We start from the raw sequence: 7,781 nt of genomic DNA on the forward strand, positions 1-7,781 counted from the left end.
AGGTGTCGAAAATTCTTATAATTAAATGTACATTGTTATAATACTATAATATGACATTATAACATGTCTTGAAATCTACTAACGCTTTACAATAGGTAGAGTAAATTAGTAGATGACAGAATATGTATGTTATATTAGGTAATGGGTACCTATATACCTACCCTATTAAGAATTATTGTAGTCATCTGTTTGTGGATGAGATTAATCCCACATAGGTCAAATTTAAAGTTCATCGATAGAGAATTGTATGCAGATTCCATTTACATGGTCGGCGTAACGAATCTTTAGATTACTTTTAAAAAGCATATTAAACAAAACCAAAAATCATACAAATACAAAATTCGCTTAATCAATAATCATAGATTATAAACTATGAAAATTATGAAAACGAATTATTATTTAGAATAACCATGGTAACGGTTGTAGATGATTCGCACTAAAGATGTCAGCAAAAAATTGAAATTGAAATTGGAATGGGAATTTTTATATTTCTAAGTTGGTACACCTAAAAAAAATATTAATTTCGGATAAAATATTTTTTGTCGAGAATACGTTTCGGGTAAAATATTTTTCAGAAAAAAAAACGTTTCGGTTGAAATATTTTCGGCTTACTTATTTCCGTGTAATATATTTTCTGATAAAATATTTTTCGAGAGAAAAACGATTCGGTTGAAATATTTTCGATTAAAAAATTTTCGTCTTTCTTATTTTCGTGTACAATATTTTCTGGTAAAATATTTTTCGTGTATCTTACTTTCGTATTTAATAATTTTCGGATAAAATACGTTTCTATTAAAATATTTTTCGGATAAAATAATTTTCGTAAATATATTTTCGGATATTATATTTTCGGCTGAAATATTTTCGGCAATAATATAGCCCCTCCTAACCGATTATGGCGGGTTGAAAAGCAGTGATCCCACCTCATCAAATCGTGGATGCAGTTCTTAATTTTAAAGACCGTATAATAACAGAAGGCAATGGTGAAAAAAGTAAGTAGAACTTTACTTTTATAAAATATTAGAATAAGAACGACTTTAATACTTAATTAAATTAAATTAATTTACGTAGTAAATTATAACTTTATTGTGTCTAATAACTAATATTTAGGACTTGGAAGTAATAGAAGTTAAAAATTAAAAATATGCATGAAAAAATTTCAAATTTGCAAAAAAATTGTTTAATTAATTAATAAATATTCATAGGAAATGAAAATTACTAAAAATTCCCAAGATACTAAGATACTATTTTATTTTGTTATTGATTTGCACTGAAAGAATTTTAAACTATTACAAATAATTGTGTTATATTTCAAATATTTGATAAAGATTGTTACCTTTCTGACTTTTAACGAAAGTTAGAAACATATTGAAGAATTTAAATATTAATACTTTTGAATAAAATATTACCGATTAGGTATATATACTTTATAGGTACAATGTGTTATACAGGACTCTATCTTTATATATATAATTCTATACTCTATTCAGAACAAGAAATTCCTACTCGCTTGACGAAAATTCGTCTTGTTCACGCATGTCAGTTGCCACCAGTTGACGTTGATTTTGACCGCGCCGCCTCCGCCTACGTTCTGCATTAGCATGCGTTTATGCCATAAGTACATATATTATATTAATAATAACTATTACAATCGTGTTAATTGTTATTATGATCGTCTGTATGCACGGAGGCGACTATCGATAGCGACGGCTGACCGCAGCCGTCGATCAATGGTGAACAATCACAGTGCAGCCGACATTCGCCAGAGGTGTCTGACGGCTGCCGGCGGCTCATTTGCGTGCGTGAAAGTGGGAATTCTTATTCTGAATAAAGTATACTGTACGTGTGTATGTCACTGAACTACTCCTAAACGTGGTCATGAAGTTAGCCCCCCCCATTTTGACCGCTTCACTTCAAACCACCGCCAATATTTAACAAATGTATAATAATTCGATTAAAAAGAAACCTAAGTGGATATAAAAAATATTAGTCTCATAAATAAATTTTGGATGAAATAAAAAATATAATTTAACTTAAAAAAATTAAATTCAATGAAAAAATACACCTTTAAAGAAAATTTTATTGGATAACAAATCTAAGTTGATTTAAAAAATATAATTTAACTAAAAAATCTAAATTGAATTTAAAATATTAATTGAATAAAAAAATCAAGTTGATTTAAAAAATATTAGTCTTTTAAATACATTTTAGATGGAACAAAAAATATTAATTAAATAAATAAATCTTAGATGAAATAAAAAATATAATTTAACTAAAAAATCTAAATTCAATTAAAAAATACAACTTAATTGAATTAAAAAAAATATTAATTGAATAAAAATCTTAAACCTAATTTTTATCCGTACTTACTAAATTTTTTATTCTGCATAGCCTTTTTTTATTTATTCAAATTATATTTTTTAATCAAAAAATTTTTTTTATTCAATTTAGGTGTATTTTTTAATTGAATTGTTGTTACTAGTGAATAGTGATGTTTGATATCAATTAATTATTATCTTTGAATTTGTTATTATTATTTTTTATAATTTGGTTTCATGACACGTGGCGCATGCTAATAAACGCTATGATATTAAAAGTTTTTAATGATATTTTTTATTATTTTTTTTTTTACTATAATAAAGCCATTTCTACGTAGTTATGCCTCACAAAAGAAGATCGATTGGTAGTTCAATAAAAAAAATATCTATTTCGAATTAAACAAAAATTTTAATTCAATTAAAAAATCTAAATACAATTAATAAAGAATAATAATAAGTATGGTAATACAAAAACATGTTGACTTATAAAATCATTATTAAAAAAATTCTTTGTTTTTTAATATTTATCTAAAAATTAAAAATATATTATAAAAAAACTAAATTGATAAAAAACATGTTTAATTCAAAATCTAAAATCAAAAAAGTTAAAATATATAATATGATAACAAAAACATATCAAATAAAAAATAAATTTTATTTCTATTTAGATGTATACATTATTTTAGATTTTTTATTCAATAAGGTTCGTCATTAATTCTGATTTTTTTTCATTAAATTTTTTTTTTTTAGATATCTTGTATATAAAAATTAGATTTTTTAATTTAGTTTTTTTATTGGTTTTTAAGAGAATTATTTTCTACAAGACTAAGTTAATCAATTTATCTTTTTATTCTACTCAACTTTGTTTACTCATAGATATAATTTTTAACTTCGGATTTTGTAAAATTTAGATTTTTAATTCAACATGTTTTTCATATCAATTTAGTTTTTTTTTTAGGTCAACATTAAAAAACAGAATTTTTTAATTCAATATGTTTTAGATTCTGAACGAAGTGATGAATGTATTGATTTTACAATGATGTGTGTGTTTTTTTTTTTTTTTTGTGTGTGTGTGTGTACAGCATAACTAGTCGAAATAATACTTCGATTTCAAACTTTGGGGATGGTTTCCGATGTAAAAGTGAATATCCTTGGTGCATTATAAAGGTCAAAAGTAAACATTTTCCAATAGTTTTCAAAAAAATCGAGAAAAACAAAAAAAAAATGAAAGAAAACGGGAATTTTTACGCAAATCAGTTTTTGACCAAATCGATTTTTTATATGGCTGTAATTCAAAAACTAATCACTTTAAATACTTGAAATTTTCAACAAATGTTTATGTTAGTGTTAACTATATACAGTTTAATTTTTAAAAAATTTCGACTTTTTTTGAGTAATTTATAGATCACTGAAATTTTCGATTTTTTTGAGAATTTTTTTTGAAGTATCGGTAAAAAAATGTTGGATGACCAAAAAAACTTGAACATTTAATACAAGGTTCCTTAGAAGTTTTTTTTATTGTAGCTAAAAAAAATTAAAAATTGTTAGTCACAATTTTTTTTTATAAGCGTTTATAGTTTAAATTTTTACGAAATCTGTCAAAAACGATTTTAAATATTTGTTATTATTTAAAAAGTATAAGTCGTAGACACTTGAAAATTGTATCAGTTATTTAGATTGGTATTTTCTTTACATGATTAAATTTTCAAAATATTTTGACTTTTTATGAGATATTTATAGACAACTGAAATTTTCAATTATTAAAAAAAAAATTTTTTATCCCCTATCAAAATACTTGAATATTTAATGCAAAGTTCCTCATAAGTTATTCTTATAGTGATTACATAATTATAAGAATACATAGGTAGGCACAATTTTTTTTATAAGTGTTTAAAGTTCAAATTTTGACCAAATACATAAAAATTACGGCAATGTTCAAATTATGTTAGATCGAAATTCATAAAAGTTTTTCTTTTTAATTCTAAGATTTGAGAATTTAATACAAGGCTCATAATATACTTTTGCAATATCAGTTGAAAAATAAAAGAAATATATAGCTACATTTTTTTTTTACATGCATTCAAATTTTAATTTTGACAACATACGTAAAAATCACGAAAATTCGTAAATTATTTTATTCTATAAATTCATAAAAAATTTTCCTTTTATACCTAAGATTTGAAAATTTAATACAAGGCTCCTTACAAGTTTTTCAATCTTTATCACAAAAAAAATGTCCATCGGAAATTCAAATTAAAGTTTGATTAGCATTTGAATTTCAAATATTGACAAAAATTCGTCAAAACCATGAATATTTGCAAATTATTTTGTAGTTCAAAATTCATAATATTGTTTGTATTTATATCTAAGGTTATACAATTTAACACCAAATTTTCCATAAGTTTTGCTTCAAATAGCTATAGAGAAAATTTGAAGCGTCATTATAGGAAAAATGTTTTGAGCGTTTGAGTTTTAAATTTTTATGAAATCGCGTAATAATAACGATTTATCTTCAAACCAGGTATTCGTATATCTATGATAATATAAGGTATTATGAATTATGATAACTACATCATAACTACACTAATTGATCAACCATGCCTTATGCAAAATGCGACTTTATTGAAAAATAAAATATTTGTTTCAAAACAGAATATATGACAATATTTAAATATAATATATCCTAGACTGACAAATCATCTCCGTTCAGAATCGTTTTTCGTATACAATGATACCTATCATTGCATTCAAATTTAATCCCATCCATTACAGTAACCTACTGTACAGCAGAGCGACATCCACGACTTACCCGCTTTTTTATTTTTTTAGTTCTAATAACATTTTTTAATGACCTATCTTTTTGAAAGTTAATATCACGATATCATTTTATAAATAGAATGGGTGGGCAAACTTCACGCAGCACCCCTTTTTATTAGGATTTATTTAATAAATTTGGATTTTTTTTATCCAAATTATATTTCAATTTTTAATTATATTTTGCAGGGGGTGATGTGTTGGTGGGGAAATGTAGTGCTTTGGTGGGGTATGCAGTGGCTCGACGAAAATTTTTTTTTAGCTAAATTGAAAAAATCGGGTAATTGGATTTCGCTCTGCTGTAGGTACAGTTGTTTAAAATTGGGTTACTGTAATGGATGGTATTAAATTTGAATTCAATGATGTAATATCATAGTATACAAAAAACGATTCTAATCGGAGACGATGAGTGTCTGAAATCTAGGATATTTTATACAATATTAATTGTATTATTTTTTAAAAAATGTAGACACCAATAAAATAAATTCCAAATTAATTGAATTAGATTTATTATATTACGTGGAACCTTGCATCAAATTTCAATCCTTAGCTATAAAAGTTAAACATTTTATAAATTTTTAAAAACTTATGAATTTGTTAATTTTCAATTAAACAAATTTTGTTAAAATTTTAACTTTAAATGGTTATAAAAAAAAATCGTGTCTATATATTTTTAATATTTTCTTTTAAAGTATATTATTATATTTTATATACACTGAAATCAATTTCAACCTACTGTATTATACTATTACCTACTGGTTGTAAAATAAATTTATATTAGATTAATAATATAGCAATGATATGTTCCAATGCTATTATTATCTTAATTTCGTATTTTGTAAATTGAGTTTTCTCCATAACAATAATGAAATCAAATATATTTGGTCGAATATTATTATTTTGTTACCAATAATTATTAATATGAAATAGAAACAACAATAATATTGTGAATATTTATTCTATACAGATCTATCTTTGATATTAATTTATTCTTGAGTAATAATAAAAAAAAATATATTGTAGGTATAATAGGTATATATTATAATTCGTACCCTGAGTAGGCTATTGTTGTTGGAGGGAAGTGTAGAAATTAGGATTTAAACAGAAATAATATATACTTAATTTTTTTACAAATATTTATTTCAATTTTCAGAAATTGTTGTACCTACTAACACTGTATGGAGTGATATAAGCATTTATTTAAATGGTCAAATGAGTAATAGTGCTATTCACACTTTTGTGTATAAGGGACGCCACGAGATTAAAGAGAAGCTCGGATTTTGTTCTAGTCCAGAGATTGATCCACCAGAAGCCATCTTTAATTCTTCCATAGAATATGGTCGGTATTATTTTTACACATATTATTCAAATATATAATATATTACTTATGTATGTGTACCTGCACTTTTATTTGATGATTTGATAGTGATTATTATTACATACCATTTAAATAAAGTATTTTTTATTTAATTCTATATATTTACATAATTAAATTATCTACACTATAGGTACAATTGAAATGTAATAATAACTTTAACTTTTTTATTCAGGTAGTTCGGATAAAAATTCCAACAGTAATCTGGAATTTAAAAAAAGAAAATTTGTGGTAACTTTTTTCTTCAGAAGAATGGAAACAGATAAAACCTAATGAGGTTCAATGCAGACTTAATGATAAAAAACGACCATCACAGAGTTGTAAAACTTATTATGCATTAACTACGTTACTTTATGATATTATAGGTACAAACAAATTAGTTGGTATTTTTTAAATTTCTTTTGCAATTTAGTCATTCTATAAATAACGTAACTAGAAATAGGTATAATTGTAAAAACATATACAAAAAAAAATAAAAAGTGACATTAAAAATATTAAGCACGGATACACGATTGTTATGAAATAACGAATGGATGAACATCGAATCCAAAATAACAGCTGTTAATTATCTTATTAAATTAAATTTTATTAGTTAATATATTTTTGTATTATTCATTCTGTTAATTTTCAACCATTTAGTATTACCTAATAGAAAAATACCACAATGCGGACGGGCCCTCATGAGGGCCTTTTACCATGTAATAGGTAAAACTACATAAATATGTTAATTAAAAACTAATTGGGAAACTCGGATGAAAGAAAATCTTAATTATCAGAATTTAATTCAAGACTCTAAGCAGAGCAATGAATGTGCTGAATTTACAATGATAATGTTGCGCTTTTTACATTGAAGGGACATTTTAGAAACGTTGAAGTTTCTTTTAGAACCTGAAAGATTGAAATATATGTTACAGGGACGTATAATGTGATCGTGATGTCCGTTGAATACTTCCACCGGCCGTCGAAACTACGCGCCACGCACCAACGACGCTAATACTGAAGAACGATTATCGACTATAACCCTGGTACCAGTGGCGTATTTTAGGTAATTTCTCGGGGTGATATCCAATGTTTAATGAATATATAATATATATAATATATAAAATTAAAATAGTAAATTTTAAAATAAATGATAATATTAAGTTTTTTTTTAAGTTGAGGGGGGGAGGGGGTTCAGATATGGAAGGCACTACCCTGATCCCTGAAAAAAAAACTACCTGGATCCTGGTACTACTGACTCTGTTTCATCAACGCAAATCGTTATTCGTCACTTA

General features: G+C 24.9%; 1 pseudogene; it reads left to right on the forward strand.

Moving 5' to 3' along the window:
• The first annotated feature begins 895 nt into the window (after positions 1-895).
• On the forward strand, positions 896-7,501 carry LOC149060096 (uncharacterized; annotated as a pseudogene).
• The last annotated feature ends 280 nt before the right edge of the window (positions 7,502-7,781 follow it).

This window comes from Diuraphis noxia, unplaced genomic scaffold (assembly GCF_037042655.1).
Source record: "Diuraphis noxia isolate RWA-SAM2 unplaced genomic scaffold, SU_Dnox_SAM2 contig0001, whole genome shotgun sequence".
NCBI classification, from domain to species: Eukaryota; Metazoa; Arthropoda; class Insecta; order Hemiptera; family Aphididae; genus Diuraphis; species Diuraphis noxia.